Source organism: Malaya genurostris, chromosome 2 (assembly GCF_030247185.1).
Source record: "Malaya genurostris strain Urasoe2022 chromosome 2, Malgen_1.1, whole genome shotgun sequence".
Taxonomy (NCBI): Eukaryota; Metazoa; Arthropoda; class Insecta; order Diptera; family Culicidae; genus Malaya; species Malaya genurostris.
The window spans coordinates 183,044,365-183,062,708 of record NC_080571.1 but is presented as its reverse complement, the minus strand read 5'-3'; positions in this window follow the sequence as shown (position 1 = coordinate 183,062,708).

Sequence of the window (18,344 nt, the reverse complement as noted above, 5' to 3'; positions counted from 1 at the left end):
CGTTCGACAATATCTAGCATGATTCATAAAATGCATCATCTCAACTTCCCAGCCTATCTAGCGTAAATAGTAAAAAACTATCTGTCAAACAAAAGTTTCGAAGTCTTTGTTACCAAGTCATGATCAGATAAATTTCATGTTCGCGCTGGTGTTCATCAAGGGGTATCCTTTACCCAACATTTTAAAAATATTTTCACGTGTCAGATATTTCGGCACTTCCGGGTGATGGCGTACTCTCACTGTTTGCCGATGACACCTCTCTCATCTACAAAGACCGCATAATTCGTTCATTAGTCAACAAAATGCAGAGAGGAATGGATGTACTGGTTGATTATTTCAGCAGATGGAAAATATGCATCAACGGAACTAAAACTCAAGCTGTCATATTTCCCCACTCTAAATCTCTCAGACTTTTTCCACCTGAGAATAACAAAAATAAAATCAATGGCTCTGAAACAGATTGGTTGGATAAGGCAGTGTATCTAGGACTGACCATGGATAGCAAGTTTCTCTATAGGTCACATGTGGACAAAATTGTGTTAAAATGGGACATTTTATTGAGATCTCTCTACCCATTGACAGAAAATCTAAATTATCACCTCAAAACAAACTAGCTATTTATAGGCAAATAGTTTATCCAGTCATTGAGTATGCAGTTCCAATTTGGAAAAATTGCGCAAAATGTCATGAAAATAAGCTCCAAGTCGTTCAAAACAAATTTTTTTTAAATGTTTCTGAATCGACCTCCATGGATTAGAACTTCTCATGTACATACAATTGCTGAACAAAAAACAATCGAGCAGAAATTTGAAAACACACACGATAAGTTCAAAACAAATTGTTCAACTTCTGAACATGCCATTATTAGAGCGCTTTACAGCTAGTGTTAGGTTAGCTAAGGTTATGTTGACAAAAATATACAATTTCAAGGATATAAATCCAAACATGAAATAAAAGTCGCTAACAATGTAGGACTGATACAACAAGAAATGAAATTAAAACATAGAGTAAGCAGATAATACCATAGATGTAAAGTTATAAACTGTATCACTAAAATATTGTAGCCACTGATGACTTCAGCTGGCAGGCTTTTAGAGTGGTTTCACTGTTTGGCCGGCCCGATGTTACTCTCGTGTGTGCCTTCTGTAACCGTTGCTCACAAAATTATAGAAAAAGGATTTTTTCCATAAATATCTGTTTATTAATCTTATTTTTGTGTATTACATTAACGTTTTACAGTACAGGTGTTTTGACCCTTTGGCCTTTCATCTTTGTTGTTCATACGATTCGTTATTAATAATAGGTGTTTTAGTTACTCTTGTTTTTCATACTACTGTTTAATCATAATATTTATTTTAATTATTAATAAAACATCTACTTACTTATAACTATCCCTAACCTAATATGTACATAGTTTTTATTTGTGGCTTTCTCGGTCTAATGCATGAGGCAGACGATGTATTCGTTAAATTGCCCGCCGTTTCGGCCGGTTTTGATGGCCTTTTTCAAGGGAAACTACAATCAGTGTAAATTTATTACGGTGGAAATTTTGTACAATAAATAAGGGTATACATAGTGTATGTGAACTCACTTTAGTCTTTTCGTCTTTTCGCAACGGCTCTTTCATGTGGACTAACAATATTGAGTCCTAAATTGTGAGAACAAACAAACTGCTGGCCTAGCGCATTTGCCTTCTCAACTGGTGTGATTAAAAGTATTTCTTCAGCTGCGTCCTGGCCGTTGCTGATAGCGTAGCTGAGGTTGCCCAATCAGACAGCTTGGTTCCGGAGGAAAGTAGAGTCACTGCGAATGAGCTGATGGCTATTGTGAAAAAATCCAAAATTATGAAGGCCCCCGGTTTCGACAACACATTCAACATTGAGCTGAAACATTTGAGTATTCGCTCATTTGTCTTCTTAGCTACACTTTTTAACAGGTGCTGGGAGCTTGGTTACTTCCCGTCAAAGTGAAAGTTAGCTAAAGCTATCGGCCCATCAACTTACTCTCTGTCCTATCCAAGCTGTTTGAAAAGTCAATACAAAGGCGAATTCTTGCTTTCGTAGATGAACAGGATATATTACTGGAAGAACAGTTTGGGTTCCGGAAAGGAAGATCCACCATCCACTAACTCACAAGGGTTAACAATGTCATCCAGTAAAACAAATCAGTGTCCAAAACGGCTGCCATGGCAATATTGAATATTGAAAAGGCATTCGATAATGTGTGGCACGATAGCCTGGTGTTTAAACTGCATCCGTATAATTTTCCGATGTATCTTATTAAAATTATCAAAAATTATCTTGCAGATAGAGCATTCCAGGTTTCTCTGAATAATGCACTTTCAGAAAGATTTACTATTCTTGCTGGTGTACCCCAAGGAAGTATCCTAGGTCCCATCATATACAACATTTTTACATTAGATATCCCACTTCTTCCGGGTGCTGCCATTCCTTACAAAGGTCGTGTCATTAATGCTCTGAAGAATAAACTACAGACAGGTCTGGACGCTCTAACGGAATATTTTACAAGCTGGAAAATTGTAATCAATGCAGCAAAAACTCCGGTCATCTTGTTTCCACATTCAAGATCTCCAAAACTTGTTCCATCAGACGAATGCCGAATACGATTCGGTGATGAGGTCATCCAATGGTCCGACGAAGTTATCTATCCAGGACTCACGTTTGACAGACATCTGATATTCAGGTCACATGTTTACAAAATCGTTAAAAAATGCAGCATACTCAATAGGTATCCGCTGATTTGTAGAACATCTAAACTCTGTCTGAAGATGGCTGTCTATAAACAAATCATCTACCCCGTAATTGAATACGCAGTCCCTGTTTGGCGGGGCAGTGCAAGAGCGCACAAACTTAGGCTTCAACGCATTCAAAGTAAGATCTTAAAGATGATTTTAAATCTACCCCTTCGGACAAGGACTAGTGAAGTACATGAGATGGCCTTCCTGAATATACTAGATCAAACATTTGAACAATACTGCACGGAATTTGAAGAGAGGTCTCTGTAACACAAATAATTCAAAATTTGTACATATTAGGTTGTATATATCGACTGGAAGTGGAGTTAATAGTTTTTATTTGTGGCTTTCTCAGCCTAATGCATGAGGCAGACGATGTATTCGTTAAATTGCCCGACGTTTCGGCCGTTTTTGATGGCCTTTTTCAAGGGAAACTACAATCAGTGTAAATTTTGTACAATAAATAAGGGTATACATAGTGTATGTGAACTCACTTTAGTCTTTTCGTCGTTGTCGGTGTCCCCCTCCCCCTATATATATATATATATATATATATATATATATATATATATATATATATATATATATATATATATATATATATATATATATATATATATATATATATATATATATATATATATATATATATATATATATATATATATATATATATATATATATATATATCTTTTGTAAACTTTTGGTTATTTGGGCTAAATAGAAATTTTAAATATATCCTATTCTGCTGATTAAACAACTCTAGAAGAGAAACTCTTTAACGTTGTGTTAAGTTTATCAAAGCAAACTTCTGGTTTGTGAGCTTTTTTATCGATGGAAGCAAGAATCACCTATGGAATAGAAAACGTCTGTTACGTCTAAGCTATTAAATAGGGACTCAAAAGATGGTATGACAATCTGTGCATTTGCACAATTTTTGCTTAATAGAAGTATTTCACATCTTCACATTAAATTTTGGTGATATTTCTATTTGGGCTAAAGCGAATTTGTGTCGAATTCCGTTAATTGTATGTTAAGTAATCAGAAAAATACGTCAACCACGTATTCGTTTAACAATTCTGCTGTCCGAAAATAAAAATTTGAACAAATAATTTTTGGTCGAGACGAAGTTCGACGGGTCAGCTAGTCTATAATGAAATACGACCACGCGCTCTCATGCGGTAAATTATCATTTGGTACTGATAAAGATATAAAAAAATATTTGAATGTTATCTTATTTTCAATAGTTCTAAAACGCTACTGTAATAGCAATCAATAAAAATAAAGATTGAACTTGAATATATCCAAATAGAGAAATATTCAAAAATCTATTACGAATCAATGGGTCTGTTTTACAAGCCGACAAAATGTGTAGTAAGCCCATTGCGCTCAAATCTGCAAATATTCCTGGTTCCTACACGAGCAGAATTTCGATTGACGATTCATGGTGTATAATCATAGTATTTACATTCTATGATTATACACCATGTTCAAAAGTTCTGGGATCTTGCACTATATTATCAATTTTTTCTAAAATCGTAGCGTTACGCATTTGAAAATACAGTCTAATGTTAACAGACAAACGAAAAATGATTTTATACATAAATAGTGGATACTTTTCAAATAAATGAATATTGCGCAGAATCAACACAGTCTGTGATTTTCTATGAACAATAATCTGAGGCGAGGACATTTTTATATTTTTGATAAGATTGTGTTCGGAATTCATTACCGCTTCAGCCATCTAAGAGATAATTATGCAGTGAGAAAAAAGTGTCGCTAATAGCTATACATTCCCGGAAGCAGAAGTGACAGTCATTTGATCTTCGAACTTGATGCATAACACAATATTAGCTTTCAAATCAGTCTAAGCTTGTTGAAATGGGTTCAATCATTTCTAGGAAAATTGAGTTGTAAAAAGAACGTTTTTCGCCGGTTACGTCACTTATACTATTATATCTCCAGAAGTAACAGCCATTCCATCCTCGAACTAGATGAAGGATCCATTAGTAGCTTTCAAACGAGTCTAAGCTTGTTGGAATTAGTTCACTCATCGAGAAAGTGTAGCGGTAAAAAATCTTTAATAGGTTCCCACACACAAATACACACATCGGAAGACATTTTCCGACATCGTCGAGCTGAATAACGTAGTATATAACGCTGTGGGTCGAAATGCGATTTTTCCAGCAATTCTAATACCTTCCTATAGAGAAATGTGGAAACATTGCAACTTTAGCAATGGCTTGAAAGGGTGCTGACTCAGTACCATTAGAAATAATTATTTGTCAGTAGTTTGCTGAGCTCAAACGTGCTTGTACTGATGTTGAATACCGGAAACCGTGAAAAAATTCATCAAATCTTTTCTGAAAACCTTGAATCATTAGCGCTTAAATTGCGTTAAATAGTGTGTTATGTATGCTTCTATTTTTATTAACAAAATCGAATTTACAGGCAGAATGCTTAGATTGTAAAGCGCTATCTACTATTGTAAATTCGTTCATTAGTGAAATGAGGAAAGAGATGGAGAAAATAGCATGCATTTCTAATTCGTTCGCTGGTGTGCATGGGAACATCGAAAACCAAGTTAATATCACAATAGAGAGTGGAATGGAGAGACTAATCAGGTCTTCCAATGAAGTTTTCGAGAGATAGATGATATGCTTGATAACAGTGTGGTCAGGTTTGACGATTTTAATAATTAATTAATTACGTGGAATAGCAATCAATTGGTAAACGACTGGACAATGCGCCAATGCGCCAGGCCCCAATGTGATTCTTAGCATCTAGTCCAGTAACTCCTATCCCTACCTCCCCACGGTGCCGGCTGGGGTACGAGTAACCATAGGAAAGATCGGGTAACCAACCCCGGTGGGACCTTGGTCGTATGCTGACAAGGAAGGGGGGGCTTGCCTTCTCTTTACAGAGAGCGAGTCTACCCGAGCGTCTGTTCCCCATGTTGGGGCGGCTCGAAACAGCGTCTGTTCTCCATGTTAGGAGCGGCTGATTACCGTTCTTGTGTCAGTACTGACACGATGGCCCTCCGGCGAAACAGGAGGTTGATGCAGGCCTAACAAGCCGCCCGGAAAAATCATGTTACGTACGATCAAGAAAGAAATACGACTCGGAATAATCGGCAAAGACCTACGCAACGAACAAAGGATTACGATTGGAAGCTTAGCACATGGAACTGCAAATCGCTTAGCTTCCCAGGATACGACCGAATGCTTCATGATGAGCTTCAAATCCGCGGCTTCGATGTAGTAGCACTACAGGAACTTTGTTGGATGAGACAGAAGGTGTGGAAAAGTGAGCATCGAGCGACTACCTTCTACCAGAGCTGTTGCACAACCAACGTTCTAGGAACGGGATTTGTAGTGTTGGGAAAGATGCGCCAGCGCGTGATTGGGTGGCAGCCAATCAGTGATAGAATGTGCGTATTGAAGATTAAGGGCCGTTTCTTCAATTACAGCATCATCAACGTACACATGAGACGAGACCCGATGAGGAGATGGAAGCATTCTACGCGCAGCTGAAACGAACCTACGACAGCTGTCCACGGCGGGATGTAAAACTTGTCATCGGCGACATGAATGCTCAGGTAGACAGGGAGGCAATGTACAGGTCCGTGCTTTTTTTCAACAGCCTACATATACTTTAAAATATTATAAAAATCCAAAAATTCGTCCAACACATGAAATGTGCGCCTTTTCCTTAGCTTTCAAATAAGCGATTTCATAAAACAACCTTTGAAGTTAATTGAATGAAAAAAGTTAAAAATTAATAAACCATTAAAAAAATTTTAAACTTGGGCCTACTTTTTTCCTTTTTTGTTGAAAAAATAAGCCTTAGGGGTTTAACTAAATCTTGGCAAAGTTTCAGACTGGAAAGATCAATACTTTCGGAGCAGTGAATTACGATCCGCACGTGCGCAATTCGCTTGGATACGGGCTTAACTTGTCGACACATGTCGTGCCGCAGATCGAATCCTAACTTTGTCAGTTTATTGTTAGCAATGTTTCAGGCAGAAAGCGAATAAAATTGGGACAAAGGATCTACGTGATTAATAAAATAAGGGTGGCATAGAGGTTTTGCACAGTTGCAATTTTGCTATGATTTGTTTTTTCTGGTTTCATGACCCTTTTCCATGAGCTATCGCGTGAAAATTTCACTGTGCAAAACGATGAAAATCATACTCGTGATGAAAAATATTCGCAAAATGTTTTACATTTTTGAATTGCTGAGGAGCGCTATCAGAAAAATAAATGCACTTGCGTAGTATTGTGAAAAATATTGATTATGAGCTATTGCGTCATGTTTCTTGCAATCAGAAATAATTATTAATGTTTTATAATCGATTTTGCTGTTCAATTTATAATAGAAAACAATGGGGAATATAGTCGCTTGGACGTTGTTCCAATGATAACCAGATGTGGCGTTTTGAATAACGAAGGAGTAATTTTCCGCAAAATCGCAAATTATTAAACTTGCGTCACTCTTCAAATTTTTTCACATTTTGATATATGAAGTTTGTTTTCGAGCAATGAAAGAATGCATGTGCAGCTCAGCCATAGTCGAAGAAGAAAAAAGTCAACGCCGGAGAGCTCGGATCGGTCGGATAGGCATAATGCGGATAGCCTTTTAAGCCCGTATCCGAGCGAATTGAGCTGCGCTACGATCCGCGCGTGCGGGTCGTAATTGAAAAATTCACTGCTTCGAACGTATTGATCTTTCCACTCTGAAACTTTGTCAAGATTGAGTTAAACCCCTAAGGCTTAATTTTTCAACAAAAAAAGAAAAAAAATTAGGCCCAAGTTTGATTTTTTGTATTTGTTCATTAATTTTTAACTTTTTTCATTCAATTAATTTCAAAGATTGTTTTATGAAATCGCTTATTTGAAAGCTAAGGAAACGGCGCACATTTCATGTCTTGGACGAATTATTGTATCTTTATTAGATTTTACTGTATAGGTTATTAAAAAAGGCACCTTTTAGGAAACGCAAAAATTCATATCTCGAAAATTCCACGTACCATATTGAAATAAGAAAACCCTTCTTAATCCACCTAGTGGTGTGATAATGCCAGTCTCATGAAAATATGTTTCATATGTTATAAAATAAATTTAGACACCAATTGATTCAGATTGATTCGAGTAGTTCACAAAAGCATGCTTCAGTGTTTATGTCACACAGTCAGCATCATTTTTCCAAACTAGTGCTTGACATTTGCGTTGCCTATTTGTATGAGAACAGTGATGCTAATCTAAAAATTTAGACACCAATTGATTCAGATTGATTCGAGTAGTTCACAAAAGCATGCTTCAGTGTTTATGTCACACAGTCAGCATCATTTTTCCAAACTAGTGCTTGACATTTGTGTTTCCTATTTGTATGAGAACAGTGATGCATATTTTTTCTAATTCCCAAAAAGTCGATTTTTTCAAAAAAAAATTTTTTCGAGATGACACAAAATCTCGACGTTTCATGCAATTCTACGCCTTTGGCATCAAAAATTTTTTTTCGATTTCGAAAATTTCATGTACCTCCCCCCTATGGTGATTTTTCAAGATATATGAAAATATCACTAAGTGGACTAAGAAGGCTTTTTTTTAGATTAGCATCACTGTTCTCATACAAATAGGCAACGCAAATGTCAAGCACTAGTTTGGAAAAATGATGCTGACTGTGTGACATAGTCCCAGAAAGTTAATTTTTTCAAAAAATTTTTTTTTGAGATGACACTAAATTTCGATGTTTTATGCAGTTTTAAGAGTTTTGGCATCAAAAAAAATTTTCGATTTTGGAAATTTCAAAGGTTTGACAATTTTCGATCTTGAAAAAGCACCATAGGGGGGTATGGTGCTTTTTCAAGATCGAAAATTGTCAAACCTTTACCACCGGGCAGCACCCCTTAAGCATGTCCGATTTAGGTCAAATTTTGCATGAAGGCTTTTTTCGAGGTGGTTAAACATTTGAGCACTAGAACTTAACGAAAAAAGAGGTGATCCCAAAATTTTGGCACCCTTATATATTAGAGCGGTAAAAATCAATGTGTTTTGTCGGTTACGTCACTTATACAATTATATATCTGGAACCAAAAGTCACAACCATTTGATCTTCGAACTTGATCAATGGCCCGACAGTAGCTTTCAAACGAGCCCAAGTTTGTTAAAATCGGTTCAGCCATAACTGAGAAAATTGAGCGCGTTCAAATACTACGCTTTTTGTCGGTTACGTCACTTATACAATCATATCTCCGGAACCAAAAGTCACAGCCATTTGATCTTCGAACTTGATCAATGGCCCGACAGTAGCTTTCAAACGAGTCCAAGTTTGTTCAAATCGGTTCAGCCATCTCTGAGAAAATTGCGCGCTTTAAAAAATCTTCGAAAAGTACACACACATACACACACAAACATACATACATACACACACACACAGACATTTTCCGATCTCGACGAACTGAGTCGAATGGTATATAACACTATGGGTTAACGAGGTTCCGTTCGAAAGTCGGTTTTTCCAGCAATTCTAATACCTTTCTATAGAGAAAGGCAAAAAGCCTTGTTAGTCCACTTAGTGAAATTTTCATATATCTTGAAAAATCCCTATAGGGGGGAGTACATGAAATTTTCGAAATCGAAAAAAAAATTGTTGATGCCGAAAGGCTTAGAATTGCATGAAACGTCGAGATTTAGTGTCATCTCGAAAAAAAAGTTTTTGAAAAAATCGACTTTTTGGGATTTAGAAAAAATATGAAATTTTTCTAAATCCCAGAAAGTTGATTTTTTCAAAAAAATTTTTTTGAGATGACACTAAATTTCGATGTTTTATGCAGTTTTAAGAGTTTTGGCATCAAAAAAAATTTCGATTTTGGAAATTTCATGTACTCCCCCCTATGGTGCTTTTTCAAGATCGAAAATTGTCAAACCTTTACCACCGGGCAGCACCCCTTAAGCATGTCCGATTTAGGTCAAATTTTGCATGAAGGCTTTTTTCGAGGTGCTTAAACATTTGAGCACTAGAACTTAACGAAAAATGAGGTGATCCCAAAATTTTGGCACCCTTATATATATAAGAGCGGTAAAAATCAACGTGTTTTGTCGGTTACGTCAGTTATACAATCATATATCTGGAACCAAAAGTCACAACTATTTGATCTTCGAACTTGATCAATGGCCCGACAGTAGCTTTCAAACGAGCCCAAGTTTGTTAAAATCGGATTAGCCATCTCTGAGAAAATTGAGCGAGTTCAAATACAACGCTTTTTGTCGGTTACGTCACTTATACAATCATATCTCCGGAACCAAAAGTCACAGCCATTTGATCTTCGAACTTGATCAATGGACCGACAGTAGCTTTCAAACGAGCTCTAGTTTGTTCAAATCGGTTCAGCCATCTATGAGAAAATTGAGCGCGTTCAAATACAACGCTTTTTGTCGGTTACGTCACTTATACAATCATATCTCCGGAACCAAAAGTCACAGCCATTTGATCTTCGAACTTGATCAATGGCCCGACAGTAGCTTTCAAACGAGCCCAAGTTTGTTAAAATAGGATCAGCCATCTCTGAGAAAATTGAGCGCGTTCAAATACAACGCTTTTTGTCGGTTACGTCACTTATACAATCATATCTCCGGAACCAAAAGTCACAGCCATTTGATCTTCGAACTTGATCAATGGACCGACAGTAGCTTTCAAACGAGCTCTAGTTTGTTCAAATCGGTTCAGCCATCTATGAGAAAATTGAGCGCGTTCAAATATCTACGAAAAGTTCACACACATACACACACACACACATACATACACACACAGACATTTTCCGATCTCGACGAACTGAGTCGAATGGTATATAACACTATGGGTCTCCGAGGCTCCGTTCGAAAGTCGGTTTTTCCAGCAATTCTAATACCTTTCTATAGAGAAAGGCAAAAAGCCTTGTTAGTCCACTTAGTGAAATTTTCATATATCTTGAAAAATCACCATAGGGGGGAGTACATGAAATTTTCGAAATCGAAAAAAAAATTTTGATACCAAAAGGCTTAGAATTGCATGAAACGTCGAGATTTAATGTCATCTCGAAAAAAATTTTTTTTTGAAAAAATCGACTTTTTGGGACTTAGAAAAAATATGAAAATTGTTCTAAGTCCCAGAAAGTTGATTTTCTCAAAAAAATTTTTTTGAGATGACACTAAATTTCGATGTTTTATGTAGTTTTAAGAGTTTTGGCATCAAAAAAAATTTTCGATTTTGGAAATTTCATGTACTCCCCCCTATGGTGCTCTTTCAAGATCGAAAATTGTCAAACCTTTACCACCGGGCAGCACCCCTTAAGCATGTTCGATTTAGGTCAAATTTTGCATGAAGGCTTTTTTCGAGGTGCTTAAACATTTGAGCATTTGATCTTCGAACTTGATCAATGGCCCGACAGTTGCTTTCAAGCGAGTCCAAGTTTGTTAAAATCGGATCAGCCATCTCTGAGAAAATTGAGCGCGTTCAAATACAACGCTTTTTGTCGGTTACGTCACTTATACAATCATATCTCCGGAACCAAAAGTCACAGCCATTTGATCTTCGAACTTGATCAATGGCCCGACAGTAGCTTTTAAACGAGCCCAAGTTTGTTCAAATCGGTTCAGCCATCTCTGAGAAAATAGAGCGCGTTCAAATATCTTCTGAAAGTGCACAGTCATACACACACATACATACACACACACACAGACATTTTCCGATCTCGGCGAACTGAGTCGAATGGTATATAACACTATGGGTCTCCGAGGCTCCGTTCGAAAGTCGGTTTTTCCAGCAATTCTAATACCTTTCTATAGAGAAAGGCAAAAATACGTGTGAAATGTTTATATATATATATATATATATATATATATATATATATATATATATATATATATATATATATATATATATATATATATATATATATATATATATATATATATATATATATATGTATAAATATATATATATATATATATATATATATATATATATATATATATATATATATATATATATATATATATATATATATATATATATATATATATATATATATATATATATATATATATATATATATATATAGATATATGTATATATTATATGATAAAAGGTGTAATAGACAATAGATGTAACCGACCAACCGCACATTTTCTTGAAGATGGCTCAGTGAATTTCGATAAACTTAGGTTTATTTACAAGCTACAATTTAGTCATTGGACAAGCTTGAAATGTCGTAGATTTATTGCGAACATTTCCGATTTGGTAGATGAAGTCTTATGTGTGATGTAGTGCACAAATCCGAGGGTTTTTCAATGCGCCAACATATTGCGGAGATACCTGAATCGATTTTGAAAAACTTAAGCTCGTTTGTAAGGTAGTATTAGCTTATTAGATAATCTCACAATACTTTTGTCCGAGAATTTTATAAATGGTATAATGAATCTGTTTACATGCGATAGACAAGCATGGTGGATGAGCATAGGTGGATTGAGTAGGAGGGGTTTTTCTACACTTGAAATGGCTTCAAATCTATTGTTTTGAAAATATCAAGCCACTTAGATCACTGGAACTCGTGAGCCAATAATTATATGTCTTAACATTTGAACAGGTATCTTTTGAAAGTTGGCAAATCTATCTAAACTCAGTCCCGAGACTCATTGATCCGCGTGTTAAAGTATATGTGATGGTGATAAGTTTATTTGATTTCAATTCGATAAGTCGACATATACATTATTTAAGGCACTCCGTATTGATAATATTATATACGCTATGCTAACATGGTAATATACAAAGTGTAAGTGTACTCAGAGGCGTGAAACCTAATAAAGCTTTTCAAACCAGGTATCTTTTGAAAGTTGGCAAATCTATCTAAACTCAGTCCCGAGACTCATTGATCCGCGTGTTAAAGTATAGGTGATGGTGATAAGTTTATTTGATTTCAATTCGATAAGTCGACATATACATTATTTAAGGCACTCCGTATTGATAATATTATATACGCTATGCTAACATGGTAATATACAAAGTGTAAGTGTACTCAGAGGCGTGAAACCTAATAAAGCTTTTCAAACCGAACGTTCGTTTTCGGACAGAAATTGAAAGCAGCTTTCTATGAATATCAAATTGTATGTTTACAAACGATTGTTTGATTCGCACTGTTTGTGTGAAGAATCAAGTCAACAGTTATCAGCGGCTGCGCAATGTGAACGAAACTTTATATGCTTCGTATTATACATTTGATAATGCGGATATTTTGTAAATACGAAATAAGTTGTTGTAATATAAGATATATGGTTTTGTGGAAACTATACAGATACAGAGAAATAATTTGTGTGGGAATATGTGGCATGATTCTGTATTGCTAAATTGTTACTTAAACACTACACATTTCTTTCTGTTTTAGATCTGTTCGTCGGACTTATGAAAGAGTTGTGAAAAACACAAATTGTCCTATAAGTTTAACTCAGTGTCAAAAAGCACTTATAGCACTTGGATATTCGCCTGCAATAGCATCCACTTCCACTATGAAGCAAATATTACTATACTATGAACAAACATGTTTCCAGGAAACAAAGTCAAGAGATGAATCATATCCTATTGTGGCTACCACCGCTACCAATAGAGCAGCTCAATCTGTGGACGATAAATTGTTTGTAACGTTTGATGGGCTTTGTATATTAGATTCTTATTTTGCAGTGCTACAGCAAGAGATTTTGGAGACCAGCTGTATTTCTCCAATAAAGGGTACAAACTTACTACAACCACCGATATATTTGACTGACTCCCCAGGTATTTATTTGAATGAGTTTCATATGCATTTATAAATACAATGAATCATATATGTATGGTCATTCCACGAAATGGTGGGTAAGACAATTTTATTTGCTTTACAGCAAAATCCAGTGGCAGGTTTAGGCTTGCTGCTACCTTAGGCTCTGTCAGAAAATCCGCCCTTTTACTTTTAGTTTTATGTTTTTGGATTAATTATCTTGATTTTGATATAACTTCATTTTATTAAAGTATAATTATTTAAGAATGCTTATTAAAATTTTGTATTACAATATAATTGTGTTTTAAGTATATCACGTCACTATCCACATTCACTGTGTATCTTACAACACTTTAAATCATGTATAATGAACGTCACATCACAGATACGCGTATTTCGAATACTTTTTGTATTCTTGTTTAGTGTATCAGGTTTTTTAAATTATTGAAAGAAAGTGTATTCTATGTTTCTTTGTCCCCTGTGTGTAGGTGGTAGCGAAAAAAGCCAGGAAGACCTATTTCTTTGGTCTCTGTTCAGTAAAGAAGGGAAATTATGTTCGAAAAATTTCTAAACTTTCCGCCGTATCAAATTTTCATGGGCTGAAAATTTGCCTTTAGATTTTTATGTCATTCCTTGTTCCTTGAAACGGGTATCTAATAATCTCTTTGTTTGTCCAATGTATAATTTATCACAATGAGAACTTGAAATTTTGTATATCCCTGATCTTTTCAATTTATCAGTAAGATCTTTAGTAAACCCTAGTAAAGTTTTCAATTGGTAGTTAGTACTAGTGAACACTATATCCAAGCCAAAGGGTTTTAATTTTGATTTTAGTGAATATGCCATGTTATAGTTGAGTTCCACCGAAATTCTTTTCAAATTTTCTGAAAGGGGTCAAAGTTTTAAGTGATATTTTTTTAATGATCTTAATTTATTATCGAGGATTGTTTGGATTGAGCGCTCCGGATATCCATTGAGCTTCCCAATTTCGAAGATAAATTTTTTTTCTTTCTCTTCCGCATTTTGTCCAGTGCTGAAAAAATTCGTTATCACAATGCACAGTGGTTTGAAACGGGAAATTAGCGTGAAAAAAATATTTTCACTATTAAATATTAGTTTTTTGTAGTTGGTGTCTTCACAAAAGTTGTTTGTAATCAAATGGCGCTCCTTTTGATGAAAAAAGTTACTAGGGTGGTCCTTATTTTGACAGAAATCTGATATCTAACTTTCTTAATTGAACTCAAAAATGATTTTGTTATACAATAAAGTTGTAGGAAGATTAATTTTGAGCAACTTTGTTGAAAAAAGCACCTTTCTAGCTTTTCATTTGATCGAGTTACATCAATTTTCCCGAGTAAAAGTAGGGTGGCTCATGAAAAATCACTTTTTTTATTCTAACTTTTTTGTGAAACGTTCTACGGAAGAGTTGTCTTCAGAAGAGTTGTTGAACTGATCATTGCGCATAATTTTACTCAATCAAGTTTTTTCATATGAGCTACCAGTAAAATGTTATGATTGTTTTTTCATCGAAAACTAGTCAAGCTTCAAATATCAATATTCATTAGATGCCAGATCGATAAAAATGTATCCTATGCGGTTCCTGAAAGGTCATAATATAAGTAAAAACTTAAGAGAAAATTGGAAGGGTGTTATTTTTTTAACTTATTTAAAGTAGTCTTAAAAATACCTTCAACAATCTCAAAAATATTGCATAGCTCTTAAACGCCTTAACGTATCAACATACTTCCTTCAGCAAAATAATAGTATTAAATCAGTTCTACAAGTGTTCCATACATTGTCCTTTCGAGAGATGAGACACACAAGAACTACAGCCGAAAATAGATTTTTTGTAAGTCGAAGCACTTCCTGAAACCCAAGAAAATCATTAGTTTATTAAAATGAGTAGAATGTTTTTATTCGAAATAAAAACTCATTGTGCGTCGATTTCCGGTTTTTACAGGCTATTTGGTACACAAGTAGATGAGAAAGAAGGGTCAGTGTCATAGGCGTCTCGGCACGATGTGGATAAAAATATTTGCATTTTACTAACCTGCACCAACTTGTTCAAATGGTTGTCGAGATCATGGAAATTTCTGCTCAGAGATTTATCATGACCAATTAGTTCGGAATAACCATATTACACTGTGTCAAACTCAATTGAAGTAGTTATTTTGGTAATAAAATAATAAAAATTGTTCTGCAATATATTTTCGGCTGTAATTTTTGAGTGTCTCATTTCTCGAAAGGACAATGTATGAAACACTTGTAGAACTGATTTGATACTCTTATTTTGCTGAAGGAAGTATGTTGATACGTTAAGGCGTTTAAGAGTTATGCAATATTTTTGAGATTTTTGAAGGTATTCTTAAGACTACTTTAAATAAGTTAAAAAAATAACACCCTTCCAATTTTCTCTTAAGTTTTTACTTATATTATGACCTTTCAGGAACCGCATAGGATACATTTTTATCGATCTGGCATCTAATGAATATTAATATTTGAAGCTTAACTAGTTTTTGATGAAAAAACAACCATAACTTTTTACTGGTAGCTCATATGAAAAAACTTGATTGAGTAAAATTATGCGCAATGATCAGTTCAACAACTCTTCTGAAGACAACTCTTCCGTAGAACGTTTCACAAAAAAGTTAGAACAAAAAAAGTGATTTTACAGGACCCACCCTACTTTTACTCGGGAAAATTGATGTAACTCGATCAAATGAAAAGCTAGAGAGGTGCTTTTTTCAGAAAAAATTCTCAAAATAAAATCACCTACAACTGTTTTGTACAACAAAATTATTTTTGAGTTCAATTAAGAAAGTTAAATTTCAGATTTCAGTCTGAATGAGGACCACCCTAGTAACTTTTTTCATCAAAAGAAGCGCCATTTGATTACAAACAACTTTTGTGAAGACACTAATTACAAAAAACTAATATTTAATAGTGAAAATATTTTTGTCACGCTAATTTCCCGTTTCGGACCATAGTGCAATGGTGACTCGAGCTTACATTGAGACAACACATATATCATCGTCCAACCAACGACGATTGTCGCTAATTGAATCATAACAAGTATCATGACTGCCGAATCCTTTCAGTATCATTGGAAATTGATTTCATGAAAATGTAAACAAAAGTTAACCCCCTATCACCCGGCGATGAGCCAGTGATAGACGACAATATTTGTCTCATTTGACATTCAGTTGAGCATTAATGGTATCATATTCATTTCTGAGAATCATCGTCAACCGGGTCGATTGGGCCCTTCTAATCATATGCAGCTCCCAGCGCCCTGGAGAACAAGTCTATGTTTAATTTAATAAGTAAAATGTTTTCCAACGTATCTTTCCCAAGGCCAGTGCGTTGATTAGAGAGAACCAAGGCAAGGGCACTGAAAGACCGTTCAACAGAGACTTGGTTCGATGGTGTGGATAGTACAACCATTGCTACTGCATATATCTCTGGGTGCGTAGTCTTATGGCGCAACCAATGGTCCCACACGTTGTAGTTATGTTTTTGGCGTGGCTCTAGGTCCAAAGACTTAACTTGTTGAAGAAACCCGGTCTCGCAACCAAGATTCACGGATTCACCAAACATTTGCGTAAGATACTGATCAAAATCATCGGTAGACTCTGACGATTCTCTACTTGTACTAGCCGGTGTTTTACCCAGTTGGCAGATACGTTCCCATGTATCGACTATGTATTGCTGAATTTTATCTTTTTCCTCAGCCGTGAATATTTTAGAACCTCGATAGTTGAACCTTGGATCCAGGTATAATGCCATCTGGACCGCCTTCAATTGGCGCAAAACGTTCAATCTATTGTTCAACGACCGAAGTAAATGGGGACTGAAAGAGTTTTCGCGAACTTTCTGTACCTCACTCGTTGCCATCAGCCATGCCATATAGAAGTCAGATAACGACACATGCTTCTCTTGCATTTGCTTTGTGCAGATGTACAACGGCTTAAACGTATCATAGTAATGCTCAATGAACGACCATTGATTGGATAGGTCTAGTTCGGGAAAATTATCGGCAACTAGTTAAAAAACCTTTTTTGGTGTACGAACGATTCCATCATTTTGAATATACCACCCCATCGTGTCCTACTCCAGACGGGTGACTCTGACTCTGACCGGTACTTCACCAGCTTACATTTTCTAGCAACAGCAGGGATGGCTCGGATAGACTCATCGGATTTATCAACAACATCCAGTATTGCAAGCTGTAAGGTATGCACGGCACATCTCACAAGAGTAATCCTTTCGGACAGTTCATTGGCCAGTTCAGCAGTAACGTTTCGTTCACACTGTTGATCATCCTCTATCACATCCGACTCATCCAGCTCATCTATGTTCGTACCATCAGCCTGCTGCTCTGTAGGCATTACGTACGTATCAATGTTTAATTTTCTAACCGTTGCCACCATATTAGCCCCATTGTCGCATGTCACGGAAAATATGTTCTCAAGAGATAGCCCATAGTCGGCCAAAGTATCCATAACTTTTGATTTCAAGAACGCCGCTGTTTGACTTTCTTTGATTTCGATCATACCAAGGGTACTAATGACCACCTGCTCGTCTAGGGCATACTGTACATTGATGCCTAAGATATGGCGATTGTGTCGGGCAGCAGAATCTATTTTCAAGCAGACGAGCTTGCATTTCATCTCATCTATCAACATTTCTTTTAGACGATAGGCAGTCTTCGAGAGATGACATTTCATTGTGACACGGTTCAAAGTGCACCCAAGAGTCGTTGTAATCGGTTTCAGTAAGTCTTTGAAGCCTTCCCACTCGAAG